The following is a 15,434-nucleotide window of genomic DNA, read 5'->3' as shown; positions in this document are numbered from 1 at the left end:
AACAAGCCATTATCCACCCACCAGCTTGCCTGGACATTCCGAAAGTTACGTTTGTTATGATTTCGTGGCCACATTATTCATGTCTGCTCAAATACATACTCCAGCAACGTGGCTATAACAACAAAGGTAGAATTAGCTTCAGAATTCTCTAAGAAGATATTGTATTCGATTATGATGTTTTACTGGAAAATCCTTGTACTCATGTAAGTTGAGTAATATTTATGTGTGTGATAGTTATAAGCTTTTAGCAATAGTTTAATTTACAAGTCCTCGAATGACACACACATGTTTTAGATGGATGGATGGATGGATAGCTACATACATACATACATACATACATATGTAGGATGGATAGATATAGATAGATACATACATACATACATATGTAGCTGAAATAGTGTTGTGTAATCTTGCACGTTTGTATACATGTCTAGTGTGTGTGGTTTTTACTTCAGTCTCGTGCTGTCATTGCAGGACTATTTCCTGATTTCTACTATTTTTATTAATTAGTCTCACAATGTGCTTCATACGAGATTTCCTGCGACTTACATAAGTCCATATGACAAAACGCAATGATCCACAATTTAAATTGAGTGGATGGGAGAGGAAGAAGGCAGGACCAAGGGAGTGAGGGAGCAGTTGAATGAAGACTTGTGCAGCTCGGCACCTGTGTGTTCTCTGCTGCGACAGCTGCACTCACTGCTCAAGGCTTTCCAGGGCAGGGCCATAAGTTTGGTTTCAGATTTTTCGAGACTGTCACCCGGTAAAATGAAGATCACATGGCTGATCAATTGGCCCCATTGGCTAAAAACTCAGGCGTGGTCAGGAGAAAGCCATCTTGTTTAGAGGTGGATGAAATACGGCCCAGCACTTTGTCTTTGAGTGTCCACACCTCCTTCTGTCCCTGGCAGGCTTTGGGCATCAATAGGGCATCAAAGGCATCTTCCCTCTCAGAATCAACTTTTAAAGTATCATCTTTGACCTGTCACTCTTTTTATATTCAAAAGCCAAGGGGATGCTAGGATTTAGAGCTTACTTTCCATCTGGTGAAGCCACATCTGTAGATGTGAGATCCCTTGCTCTCAGGATGTGGGGGGGAGGGCAGGGGGAGGCAGCTCTGGGCTTTGCTCCAGCCTCCGACCATGCACACTGAGTGCAATGCCTCGTGACGAAGAAAGGAGATTTCTTTCTTCTCAACTTGACCAATTTTATTCAACAACCACCACCAAGAAGAAAAATCAGTTTTATTTTAAAAGCTTTAATAACCCGGAATTACCTGAAATAACCATGGTAACATGTTCTGAAGTAATATACGTTGCTTATATAACCATAGAAACGGTACTAAAAACTGGAAATTACCTATAATTTATCTCAGTTTCTTACCGTGACAATAATATAATGTGCATTTCTCACAAAGCACATATTTTGGCTATCGTGCGATCAAGAAGTTATTCAAAAATTATTTCTGGCTTTCCAAAAGGTATCAGTTATTGTTTGGTTGTTAAGGTTAGTTCTCATTAATAATTTTCTGGACATGATAACACAACTACGCACACACACACACACACACACACACACAAAGGAGCAAATTTTAAATGCAGGAAAACCAGGTATTTCTGAAAGTTACTGGTACAGAGCTCTGATCCACAAGCGTGAGAACAACTGCTTATGTTTTCTTCTAGTTTCAGGTTTTTTCCCCTTTAGACAATATTCAATATTTCTATTTTTCTATATGTTTATAAATCTATAATTATGCTATATTTGTGGTATGTATTTCACCAAATCAGAATGGCTCACTGGCTCCCTGGCCCACTTAAGTTGACTCTGGGCACCGTATGCTGGGGTCAGGTCCATGCACCTGTCTACCCACGCAGGCCTGTGGACACTGGTGGGACATTCAATTTCTGTAGCTCCACTGGGCACTGAATCGCATTTTGGAGCCACGAAGTACCTGATTCTAAGCTGATATCTCAGTTTCTGAGGGTCAAATGATTAATTCTCAATTCACATGCTGGAATTTCCAAATAACCGCCACTGACTTGACGTTGTAGACTCTCGGATTATTTATTTTTAGAGAGATTTCCAACGACGTGGTAGCGTACATAAAGTCCCATAACCTTTACTATCCTTGAGAATGAAATCCATTCAATGAGTGCTTATAGGGACTATTTTTTAACAGCTTTATTAGGATGTAATTCACATACTATAAAATTTACTCATTGCGTGTAGAATCAGTGTTTTTTAGTGTGTTCCCGGAGTTGTGTAGCCACGATGATGTTCTAATTGTAGAACACTTTCATAATCCCCAAGGAAGACCTTACCCCTTAGTGGCCACCCACAGGCTCGGCAACAACTAATCTACTTTCTGAATTTATATGTTGCCTACTCACCACCATCCTAGTGATGAAGCAAACAAGGAAAAAATATTTGCAACCAGGGAATTTAAGTAAATGACATGAGGAAGTTCTTTGAACTATTTCTGTGAATTATTTATTTATTTTTTTTACATTTATTTATTTATTTATTTATTTAATGTTTATTTTTGAGAGAGAGAGACAGAGACAGAGCATGAACGGGAGAGGGCAGAGAGAGGGAGCCACAGAATCCGAAGCAGGCTCCAGGCTCCGAGCTATCAGCACAGAGCCCCACGCGGGGCTTGAACTCACAAACTGCGAGATCATGACCTGAGCCGAAGTCAGACGCCTAACTGACTGAGCCACCCAGGCGCCCCACTGCGAATTTTTTTTATAACTTTTAAGTTATTTCAACACAATACCAAGAGTCTTTTTTTCCATTCTTTCTTTTTTTCCTGCATTTCCAGTGACCTCTTACACAACAGGGGTTGGTTTGAAATGCATATGTGTATAAATGTATACGTCCTATGCATAGTATAACTAGGACATGTGGCCCCTTATAGATATTGTAGATCCAATAAGGTTAAAATTTTTTGCACAACTCCCTTTCGGAGGTAGAGTCTCTGTCACTGCCAATTAGATCTGGCCTGGCATGTGATTTCTTTGAGCAGAATGTGGTAGAAGTTAAATTATGGACGTTTCCGAATCCAGGCCTGAAGAACTCTTTCCAGCTTCTGGCTTTCAACTCTGGGAGCGCTCCTGCTCCCGCTGACACGTAAACAATCCCGGCCTTTCCTCCTGAATAACAGCAGAGAGAGAGAGAGGTCCGGGCAACAGGCAACTCCGGCAGCATGAACCTGACCATGAGCGAGAGGCTGTCCTAGAACCCTGTCCACAGCTGAACTGACAGCTGATGGAACCATCTAAGTAAGGCCAACAGGCCCGGCAGGAAAACCACCGTTGTGGTCAAGAGGTAAGAAAGGGGTGATTTTTCAGTTGCTTTATGGGTGTCTGCTTGTATATGTACATGTTGATTCCTCAGCTAGATTCCAGTCTATTCATGCTTTGGGGGACACTTTACACTTCCCAGTCTCTAGTGAGCCCTTGAGGGCACTAACGCTGATTGTCTTTTTCAAGCCCTCTCTGGACATCTCTCAAATGAAGGAAGCATGACCACACCGGTTTTGTGGCGAACGGAAACTTTAGGGAAAATCAATTCCATCTTTACTGAATACGGTTATACGAAACAGCTCAGAAAGTGTAGCTGAGGGCAGTGCTTGGCTGTGCCTTAAGCACACTGTTTGCTCATAGTTTCAGTTGCTGTTTAGTGGCAAATTTTTCCTATAGACTTGGCCATGAAACCCACTGACCCTTAGCTCCAAAACAGTGTCCGGCCCATTGTAAACTGGCCATAAATATTTGTTCAAATATTTGTTAGAGGAATCCATAAATGACCCTCCTTTATTTAGCTGAATCTTTGGATGGGTGTGGCCCAAAAATCTGATTTGCTTCTGCGTCTCTATCTCACTAAGACTCTGGACTTTCAGACCAGACTCTGGATTTTAAGACCGAGCCCCTTTTGGCTATTTTCCCACGTGTGTGTGTGTGTGTGTGTGTATGTGTGTGTGTGTGTGTGTGTGTAACATGATATATACATCATACTATATACATACATAATATATATGTGTTATACACACACACACATATTCAAAATTAAGAAAGCTTTTGAGATTCAGGAATTTCCCAATAACTTTACTATTTCTTGGGTTCGTGTCTTTATGAAAACATGCTTTTAATTTGAGTATTAGACTGCCAACATGCCTAATTACACAATGTTGTGACAAACCCAGAAGTGCAGAGGGCAACATGGCACTTTTTTCATTTCGAAATGGTTGGAAATTTTGACTACACCAAAAATAAAAACAAATGCAACAAAAGGCCAGAGTTGACATTGTGCTCATATCTGTGAAGACAATAGACAGGGAAGAATTATGAAAATAATCAAGGCAGGGGAACTGCTTCCCCAATCAACTGGTTTTTTTTTTTCCCCTATTATTGCAGTATCTGTATGCATAGCACTTCTGTCTGCTAACGGACTACGACCAATCCACGGTGCATAATGAAACTGGATTGTCTGGCGTCTTATTTTATGAACCAATAATTTAAATCTTGCGTTTTCCCTTTTCTGCTTATCAGGCTAAGTATTATACAGTTTTTTTTTTTATAGTTGATTTAGGGGAAAAACCAAAGAGAAAATAAATCCTTGTTATTGGCTCTTTCTAGTGGTTCCCCCGCTGCCCCAGAGCAGTAGCTTAGGCTTCCCAGCTGTCATGCAGAAAGCTCAGACCACCCATGGGGATCAGAAGGCCCTCTGAGACTCAGTCTGTGGGGTAAAGTCTGTGCAAAGATAGAGACAAAGAGAGGCTTTATACCGTATGCATTTAGTGCTCTTTATTTCTTCCTCAGTCATAAATGAGAGAAGCTGTTCCCACTAAAAGTGGAGAAGAAAGATATTTCAAAAAACAATTAGGCACCAGGCCAGTACCCAAAGTACCCACCCTAAATACCAAAGGCTTTCCCTTTCCTGGGCGTAATGCAGAAATCGTTATCAGGCTCAAAAGGCAACATAGTCGGAAAGGAATTAAGTGAGTTGTATTCTTATTGCCCAATGCCCATAACTACCATAGTGCCAGGGAGATAGGAGATGTTCAATAAATTTTTATTGATTGAATACATGTAGATGGTTCAGTAACTTATTAAAAGAATAGGCATTTAAGGCAGAATTGCTGAATAACACTGACTCTTCAGATGATCGGCTAATCAATCACATGTGTTGCATTTTAGATAATTTTCAAAGCGTCCAAAACTGAAATAAGTTAGGCCCAGGATTTTTTTTTTTTTTTTTTTTTTTTGGCTAAGCTCAAGCCCCAGGTTAGCCTATCCTCGGATGGTGAATTTGTATTACTTGTGAGCTGTTGATTGTCAAACTACTTCAGGAGTGCTTACTTGGCATCAATAACCACGTCTAGTACAAAAACTGAAAGAAAATACTCAGTGGAAGGTCCAATAACATAATAGAAGGGTGTCTGAGTTAATTTGAGCCTCCATAACAAAATACCACAGACTGGATGGCTTAGCCACAGACATTTATTTCTCACGGCTCTGGAGGCTGGGAAGTGCAAGGTAAGATCCCAGCTGACTTAGTTTCTGGGAAAGCCTCTCTTCTCAGCTTGCAGACAGCTGCCTCCTCTCCAAGTCCTCGCAAACCCTGTCTTCTGTGCATCAACACAGGCGTGAGGAGAAGAGGCAGGGAGAGAGGATGAGAGAAAGAGAAGAGGGGGGAGAGTGCCTTTTGGTGTCAATTTTTATAAGGATACATATCCTTTCGGATCAGGACCCCACATTTGTCATCTAAGGTAACCTTAATTTCTTCTGTAGATGCCCAATCTCCAAATACAGCCACATGGAGATTAGGGCTTCAGTGTATGAATTTTGGTGAAACCAACATTCAGTCGATAACAAGGGGAGAAAGGAAAGAATCTGTGAAGTTGAAGACAGAACAGTAGAAATTACCTAACTGGAGCAACAGAGAGAAAATGGACTAAAAAAAGGGAATATAACATCGGGGACCCATGGGACTATAACAAAGTATAGATTCCTATCATCAAAATGCTGGGAAGAGAAGAGAAAATGGGAGGGGCTGAAAAAGTACTTTAAAAATTAATGACTGAAACCTTCTTAAATGTAGTGAAAGACATAAAAATACATATTCAAGAAGCTAAGTGAATCCTAAACAGGACAAAATCAAAGAAATTCACACTGCAGCTCATTATTGTCAATCACCTGAAAACTAAAGACAAAGAGTAAATCTTAAAGTCAGTGAATGAGAAACCACACCCTACCCTTAGGGGGAAACAAATCAAATGACAGTAGATTTCTTACCAGAAACTCTAAAGATCAGAAGAAAGCAGCACAAACGTTTTCAAATGTTGAAAGAAAACAGCTGTCAACCCAGGACTCTATATCTAGTGAAAATATCCTTAAGGAATGAAAGGGACATCAAGGAATTCTCAGATGAAAGAAAATGAAGAGCGTTTGTCTGTTTATTTTATGCCAGAAGACCTGACATAAAAGGACAGCAAAAGGAAGTTTTCTAAATATAAGGGAAATGATGAAAAAAAATTAGAATGAGGAAGCAAGAACACATTAAACAAAAATATGGGGATATATATTACTTAGTGATAAGAGGGTCTATCCACCAGAAGTACACAGTAATCTTAAATATGTATGCACCACACAATAGAGCTGCAAAATATGTAAAGCAAAACTGTTTAAACTGAAAACAAACAAACAAAAGAAACAAATCTACAATTAAAAACCTGGGGCACCTGGATGGCTCAGTCGGTTAAGCATCAGACTCCTGATCTCAGCTAAGTTCTCGATCTCAGGGTCTTGAGTTCAAGCCCCATGTCGGGCTTCACACTGGGTGTGATGCCTACTCAATAAAACAAAACACCCACTCATGCTAAAAACTCTCAGAAAAGATAAGAAAAGAGGAGACTTCAATTTAATAAAAATTATTTATGAAATACCTCCAGTGAATATGATACTTAATTATAAACACTGAATCCTTTTCCCTAAAATTTGGGGCCAGGCACAAATGTCAGCTATGACTACTCTGATTCAGACAGTAGTGCAATGCAGTGAGAAAAAGCAGTAAAAGGTATATGGATCTTAAAGGAATAAAACTTCCTATCTCAGACTGTATGAGGATCTGTGTCAAATAATCCCAATAAGACTACAAAAATATTACGAGCACTAATGTAGAGTTCAGCAATATTGTAAGATATAAGATACACATTCAAAATTCAATTACATTTCTGTATATGAACGATGAGCACGTGGATTTAAATTAAAACTATAACATTATTGATGATCATTTACAAAATGAAATGTTTAAGTGTAGATCTAATAAATGGACAGGACTCGTACACTGGAAACGACACAAGGCTAATTAAAGAAGTCAAAGATCTAAGCAAGTGGAGACTCACTGTGCTCATTGATTGGAATACTCAACCGCATGAAGATGCCAATCTTCCTTACACTGAAATACAGATTTAACGCTCCTTCCAAAGTACTAGCAAAATGTTTGCAGTTATAAACAAAATCAATCTAAAACTTATAAAGAAAGTCAAAGAAACTAGGATAGCTGTGGGACACAGTTAAAACAATGCTGAGAGGGAAATTTATAACATTAAATACATGTATTAGGAAGGAAGAAAGATCTCAAGTCAACGATCTAAGCTAAAATTATTTCACAAAAAAGAGGAATTGTTCTACTTAATTTCGGGACTTATTACTGAGCTCCCATAGTCAAGATTATGTGGTGTTGGTGAATAAATAGACTCACACATGAATGAAACAGAATAAAGAATTTAGAACTAGAATCACATAAACATGCCTTGCTGATTTTTGACAAAGGGGCAAAAATATTTCAAATGGAGTAAGACGGATTTGCAATAGATGATGCTAGGTATCTATGAACACAAACAACAACAGCAAAACAAAACAGAATCTCAACTGAAATCTCACACCTCATACAAAATATTAACTCAAAGGCTGATTATAAACTTCAAAGTAACAAACGAATTGTAAAATGGAGAAAGGACAAAACCAGACATTTTATCCAGGAGAATATACAGGAGGCAAATAAGCACATACAAAGTGTTTAATATCATTATCATTGTTAAGGACGTGCAAGTTAAAACCACAACGGAAGGTCACAGCACATGTAACAGAACGCCTAAAATAAAAAATAATGACAACACCAAATGCTGGCATGGACGTGAGAAAGTGGGTCACTCATATATTGCTGGTGGGAATGTACGATGATACAGTTAGTCTGTGAACCTCTGTGTACCTTATATGCTGGCAATTACATTCTTGGGCATTAAGGCTAACAATATATTCACTAAAAACCTGTACATGAGAGGCCCCTGGGGGGCTCAGTCCATTAAGCATCTAACTCTTGATTTCAGCTCAGATCACGATCTCAAGGTTCATGAGTTTGAGCCAAGCGTTGGGCTCTGCACTGACAGCATGGAGTCTGCTTAGGATTATCTCTCTCCCTCACTCTCTGCAATCCCCAACCATCTCAAAAATTAAATAAGTAAATAATTAAACTTCAAAAAAAACCTGCACATGAATATTCAGAGCAACTTGTTTCATTGTAGGTCCCCAATGGAAACAACTGAGGTGTCCTTCACTCGGTGAACAGGGAAACTCTGACATAACCATGCCATAGAATGGTAACTCAGTAACAAAAAGATACACAACAACATGGGTAAATATCTTAAAAATAAGACTGAGTGAAAAAGCAAATCCCAAAGTTGATTACACTATATGATTCCATTTATAAAATAGCCCTTGAGTGACAGTATCATATAAGCAAAATATTTTTGGCTTCCAATGTTTACAGAGGAGACAGAAGGGTAGGAAGAAAGTGGATGTAGTTACCAAAGGACAAGAAGGATCCTCACGGTGAAGGAAATTTTCTGTCTCTTGACATTATCAGTGTATGTATTCTGGTTGTGACAGTGTCCAAAGTTACACAAAGTGTTACCATTCAGAGAAACCAGGTAAAGAATACATGAGATCTGTCTGCAATCTTTCTTCAAAAAAAATTTTTTTTAATCTTTATCTTTGAGAGAGAGAAACAGTGTGAGTGGGGGAAGGGTAGAGAGAGAAAGAGAGACACAGAATCTGAAATAGGCTCCCGGCTCTGAGCCGCCAGCACAGAGCCTGATGCGGGGCTCGAGCTCACAAACCGGGAGATCATGACCTGAGCCGAAGTTGGAAGCTCAACTGACTGAGTCACCCAGGCGCCCCTGCAATATTTCTTAAACTGAATCCAAAACTATAATTATGTCTAAATAAAAGAAGTTTAACTAAAAAGAAAATAACTGGACTCATCAATAAAAGAGAGAGAGAGAGAGGACTCAAATAAACAAAATCACAAATAAGAGGAGAAATAACAAGCAACATCACAGAAATACAAATGATTATTAGCAAACTTTATGAAAGATTATATGCAAACGAACTAGGTAACCTAGAAGAAATGGATGAATTTCTAGATGCTTATAACCTACCAAAACTGAATCAGGAAGAAATAGAAAATTTGGACAGACTGATTACCAGTAATGAAATTGAATCAGTAATCAAAAAACTCCCTCGGGACACCTGGGTGGCTCAGTTGGTTAAGCGTCTGGCTTCAGCACGGGTCATGATCTCGCGGTCCGTGAGTTTGAGCCCCACATTGGGCTCTGTGCTGACAGCTCAGGGCCTGGAGCCTGCTTCAGATTCTGGGTCTCCCTCTCTCTTCACCCCTCCCCTGCTCATGCTCTATCTCTCTCTGACTCAAAATAAATAAATAAATAAAAATAAATAAATAAATAAAGTAAATAAATAAATAAACAAAAACAAAAAACAAAAAACTCCCAATAAACAAAAGTCCAGGACCAAGCAACTTCACAGGTAAATTTGACCAAACATTTAAAGAAAAGTTAATACTTATTATTCTCAACTATTCCAAAAAGAAGAGAAGAGGAAGGAAAGTTTCCAAATTCATTCTAGGAAGCCAACATGACCTTGATACCAAAACTAGATAAAGATAACACACAAAAAAGAGAACTAAAGCCAATGATCTCTGATGAGCATAGATGCAAAAATCCTGAACATTTAGCAGACTGAATCCAGCAATACATTAGAAAAATCATTCACCACAGTCAAGTGGGATTTATTCCCCTGATGCAAAGGTGGTTCAATATTCACAAACCAATCAACATGTTACATGACATCAATAAGAGGATGACAGCCATATGATCATTTCAATAGCTGCAGAAAAAGCATTTGACAAAGTGCAGTATCCATTCATGATAAAACCCTCAGCAAAGTTGGCTTAGAGGGAACATACCTGAACATAACAAAAGCCATATATAAAAAACCCACAGCTAACATCATGCCAATGGGGAAAAACTGAGACCTTTCCCCTAAGGTCAGGAATAAGACAAGGATGTCCACTCTTGCCACTTTATTCGACATAGAAGGTGTGGTGTGTATATGTGTTATCCAGCCATAAAATAATATTATTCTGCCATGAAAATATGATTCAACCATAAAAAAAGAATGAAACCCTGCCATTTGCAACAGCATGGATGGACCCAGAGAGTAGACTGCTAAGTGTAATAAATCAGTCGGAGAAAGATAAATACTCTATGATTTCATCCTTATGTGGAATTTAAGAAACAAAATGGACGAACAAAGGAGAGAAGGAGACAGACTAAAAAATGGAGGCTTAACTATAGAGAACAAATATGGCTATCGGTGGGAGGTGGGTGGGGGGATGGGTCAAACTGGTGAGGGGGATTAAGCACACTTACCTTGCTGAGCACTGAGTAACGTATAGAACTGTTGAATCACTACATCGTACACCTGAAATGGATATAACACGGTATGTTATCTACACTGGACTTAAAATTTTAAATAGGAGAGAAAATAAATACAAAAGAGAGAAGAAACAAGAAATAAAAACAAATAAATGGACACTCTATTTGAACTTCTGACTGAGATGGAATAATGGGATCAGATTTACCTCCCTACCCCGAGCAGACAAAGGTATGTCAAACAGTGGTTGGCAAGGCGAGGGGTACCAGGCACGTGAGGATCCTAACCCCCGAGAGAAGGGAAACAAAGGAAGTAAGCCCCATGGTTGCCCATTTTCTTGCCTTGCGGTCGTTTGTAAGCCAAGGTGCAAGGAGCAGTACCCAGGAGGAGCCCTGCAGAGCCCTTGAGTTGTGAAGAGAGGGATGAGATGCCGGGAGACCAAAGTAGCTTGGGGTTCACAAGTTGGAGTTGCAGAGAAGAGACAGAGGCACTGCCTTCTCCACAGGGTTCCCATGGAGTATTCAGGGAAACCTGAGTCCAGGGAAAGAGCCACCGAGGAACATTAGCAGTACTGAGAATAGTGCCTCTTTCCATACACCGAACTGGGAGACCCCCAGGTCAGAATACCCTTGCAGAGTATACAGAAGGGTCCTGAGACAGTAGTGGGGGAAATAGTAATGCTAGCTTGAGCATCGCTACAGCTGTGCCCCCAAAAGTCTTAAAGACTCACAAGAAGCAAACTGTTTCCAAGTAACTGAACTGCATCCCAGAATAAAGTTCCAGAATACTTACAGGAATAAAAAAATATCAGCACACAAGTTAAAATGCATGAACTCTACTATTCATTTAAAAAACTATCACGCATGGAGGGGCACCTGGGTGGTTCAGGCAGTGAAGCATCCGACTTCTGCTCAGGTCATGATCTAGCAGTTTGTGAGTTCGAGTCCCGTGTCGGGCTCTGTGCTGACAGCTGAGAGCCTGGAGCTTGCTTCAAATTCTGGGTCTCCCTCTCTCTCTCCCCCTCCCCCTCCCTTGCTCATGCTCTGTCTCTATGTCTGTCTCAAAAATAAATAAACATTTTTTTAAAAATTTAAAAAATGTTGGGTGGAGCGAGGTGTAAAATTTCCTGAATAGTTGCAAGTAGGTTCGACTTCTCAAAAGAAAGATTAACGAACGTGAAGACTTCGAAATACAAACCATCCGTAATGAAATGCGAAGAGAAAAATAAAATTTCGGAAAATGAGCAAAGCAGTTGTTACATGTGGGACAGCTTTGAGCAGTGCGATAAATGGGTAAAGTTTCCCCAAGAGGAAGGGGCTCAGAAAAAAGAAATACTTGAAGAAAGATTTTTATATTTGATTTTTCAAATTCAATTCTTTCAAATTTAGTTTTTTGGCTAACATTTTTTCCAAGTTTAATGAGAACTACAAACCCATAGTTGCAAGAGGCAAAAAAAAAAAAAGAAAAAAGAAACAAGAACAAACAAACAACCACCCTGCCCCAAAAAAACCCAAAACCAACCCTAAGCACAAGAAATATAAAGGGAAGTCTACATATGCATATCACAGTCCCATTACCCAAAAGCATCCAGGTCAGCCTAACATCAGATGATACATTTATTTGTTTATGTCTTCTCTGACTCTACCACTGGCATGTGAGTGTGTAAGTTAACTATTGTTGTGTAGAAAACTACCCCAAAGCCCGAGACGTTGGATAGCCTCATTTGTTATCTCACGGTTCTTGGGGGTCAGGGATCTGGCAACAGTTCAGCTAGAGCTTCTCACTCTGTATCTTTCAGAGTTTGCAAATAGAGTCATAGCAGGTGTCTCCTAGAGCAAGAGACAGAAAGAGTGAGAAGGGGCGCCAAGATGGAAACCTTCTTGGTAGCCTGATGCTGGGAGTGACATTCCATCACTTGGGCCAGTTTCTTTGTGTTAGAAAAGGGTCATTAGGTCCATTCTACACTAAAGAAGGAGGATATTACATGAGAACATGAGTATCCGTAGGCAGGTGTCATTGGGGGCCATTTTTAGTAGCTGCTAATCACAGTTAACGCCACGGGACTAACACTTTATCTTGTGCGTTACTGACTCCCAGTCCCTAGTGCGAAGTAGACACTGCAGTATTCATGGGATGGATGGACGCACAAACAAATAGTCTGATAACTAGAAAACTCACGGTATAATTACGGATGCTAGAGTAACTTTGACATTATTGCCCAATGTCACCTCTATTAATAATCAATAACTTGGGACGATTAGTGCTACAAGTTTCTACAGAAGCCGTTAATTTTCAGAAACCAAGAGTAGAACTTCAGCTGAATTAATCAATGGGTATGCTGAATTCTATTTATTTCACTTTTAAACAATATAATTAAATAGATTTCTTTTCACTAAATCGTTAACACGGTGGCTTGTGTTTTTATGAAGAAAGAAACAACAGAAAAGTTCCTTTCATAGTCTTGGAATGGGAGATTTAACTTTGATGATTCCTCCAGTATTTTATAAACTGCTTGTATTTATGTAGGTAATGAAAAAATATAAATCCACACATATTTCACTGCAGGGGAAATAAATGAAGCCCAGTCCTGGGAGGCTTGTCTTTAATCATGAAATGTGCAACATTTGGCTGCACTGAATTAGCCATTTGTCTCACTAATGTAAATCCTCAAGAGCACTGAGGGCCCAAGCGGAAAAATCCACGGAGCTGAGAACGTGCCTTCCAGGGGTGTGGGCGTGAGTTAAGTGGCAGAAACAAAAAGATGCCAGGGTGTGGCTCCCTGAACATCTTTACGTCGGGGAAGTCCCAACTTCCGTGATCTCTTTTATCCCCCAAAGCCCCCCATGAATATATTCATCAGAAACCCAGCACAGTTTCGGCGATCGGACACCAAATAAGAGATAAGAAGCTTCCATTGCCTTTCGATTTACCTTCAGACTGTGCTTGAGCTGTGATGACAGACTTCCTGGTTTCAGAGACCCATGTGGCTCTTACCCTGCCTTCTGCATGGGTCTCTAGGCTGCCTCCACTGGGTGTTAGGAAGACCACTGGAGAAAAAAAAAAGTCAGTATCTGACTTCTTAGAAATGCAAACAATGAAACACGCATTGGGGATCATTTCTTTCATAACTGTGGCCATTTTGATTAACACGGTCCACCTAGTACGATTGCAAACTATTCATCAAAGCAGGTCTGTCCTACACAAATGCCATTAATAGTGGAGACAGCCTCTCGCTCAAGAGACAGCGGTGGCATTAATCTTCCCCACTGTGCATTAGTCATGCTACTTTACTGGTCTAATCTTGTGGGTCTTAAAAAAAAAAAAAATCACATCCTTGCCAGATCGCCTGGAATTTTCAGATCAATTTACCCAGATTTACTCTCTGCTCTCATCACTCAGCTGATACACAGAGGAGATGGTTACAGGCAGTATTAAACCCCATTTCATCCCTACTCGTGTGTCTTTACAGGAATTTTATAGGTTTTGTCTGTTTTCCTTACATTTCAAAATGATTCCATTGTTTACAATATTGCCCTACTTAAAAGGAGTAAAAGCAGTGCTATGTTTAAAGGAAGCCACTTGGGGATTTTAAGCACAATTACCCAGAAATGAGCATGCGGGGTCATTTTCTGTGTTAATTTTGATATTATGGAAATTAAAAATGATTTTCAGAGCTTCGCCTCAGAAGAAACACTGAAATTCTAATACATTGAATATTTATATTAAAAAACAAAACTAGAGAATGACAACAACATTACAGAGCATAGATCTGATCCTGAAATCAAAGTTACTTCCCAAACCTAAACCAATAAGAAATGCCAAAGAAGATGGGGGCGCCTGGGTGGCTCAGTGGGTTAAGTGGCAGACTTGGGCTCAGGTCATGATCTCACAATTCATGGGTTGGAGCCCCACGTCAGGCTCTGTGCTGACAGCTCGGAGCCTGGAGCCTGCTTTGGATTCTGTGTCTCCCTCTCTCTCTCTGCCCCTCCCCACTCACACTGTTTCTCTCTCGCTCTCACAAATAAATAAAACATTAAAAAAAATAAAAAAAGAAGAAATGTTGGGGCGCCTGGGTGGCGCAGTCGGTTAAGCGTCCGACTTCAGCCAGGTCACGATCTCGCGGTCCGTGAGTTCGAGCCCCGCGTCGGGCTCTGGGCTGATGGCTCGGAGCCTGGAGCCTGTTTCCGATTCTGTGTCTCCCTCTCTCTCTGCCCCTCCCCCGTTCATGCTCTGTCTCTCTCTGTCCCAAAAATAAATAAAAAATGTTGAAAAAAAAAAATTAAAAAAAAAAAAAAAGAAGAAATGCCAAAGAAGAAAAGAAATAGGAAATAAGAATTTGAATTTGAAGATGTTGACATAATCACAAAATGAATTTCAAAAACACGCAAATAAGAAAAATAATTGCAACAGATATAACTGAGCAGGGACAACAAATTATTGTAGGAAGCATCTATATAATTAGACCCAAAATACTACAGTTAATGGAAAGATTATTATAACATGACTGTTAAAGAAGAATCACAGATGATTAATAAAACCATTATATTTGTTCAGTTTAATAATGACAGGAAGTCAAATTAAACAAAAATTTCTTGCTTGAGAGATTAATAAGATTCTTTGAATAGTAGTATCCAATTT

General features: G+C 39.7%; 1 long non-coding RNA gene across 1 annotated transcript; it reads right to left on the bottom strand.

Annotated features, from left to right (window-relative positions):
- Window positions 1-5,470: 5,470 nt before the first annotated feature.
- On the bottom strand, window positions 5,471-13,838 carry LOC125938149 (uncharacterized). The gene is made up of 3 exons (XR_007462632.1): window positions 13,727-13,838; window positions 10,793-10,844; window positions 5,471-5,629 (listed from the first exon to the last, which is right to left on the bottom strand). It is a non-coding gene; the product is annotated as an uncharacterized LOC125938149 (long non-coding RNA).
- Window positions 13,839-15,434: the final 1,596 nt, after the last annotated feature.

This window comes from Panthera uncia, assembly GCF_023721935.1.
Source record: "Panthera uncia isolate 11264 chromosome B2 unlocalized genomic scaffold, Puncia_PCG_1.0 HiC_scaffold_24, whole genome shotgun sequence".
Lineage (NCBI taxonomy): Eukaryota > Metazoa > Chordata > Mammalia > Carnivora > Felidae > Panthera > Panthera uncia.
This window is presented reverse-complemented; position numbering and strand designations above follow the sequence as displayed.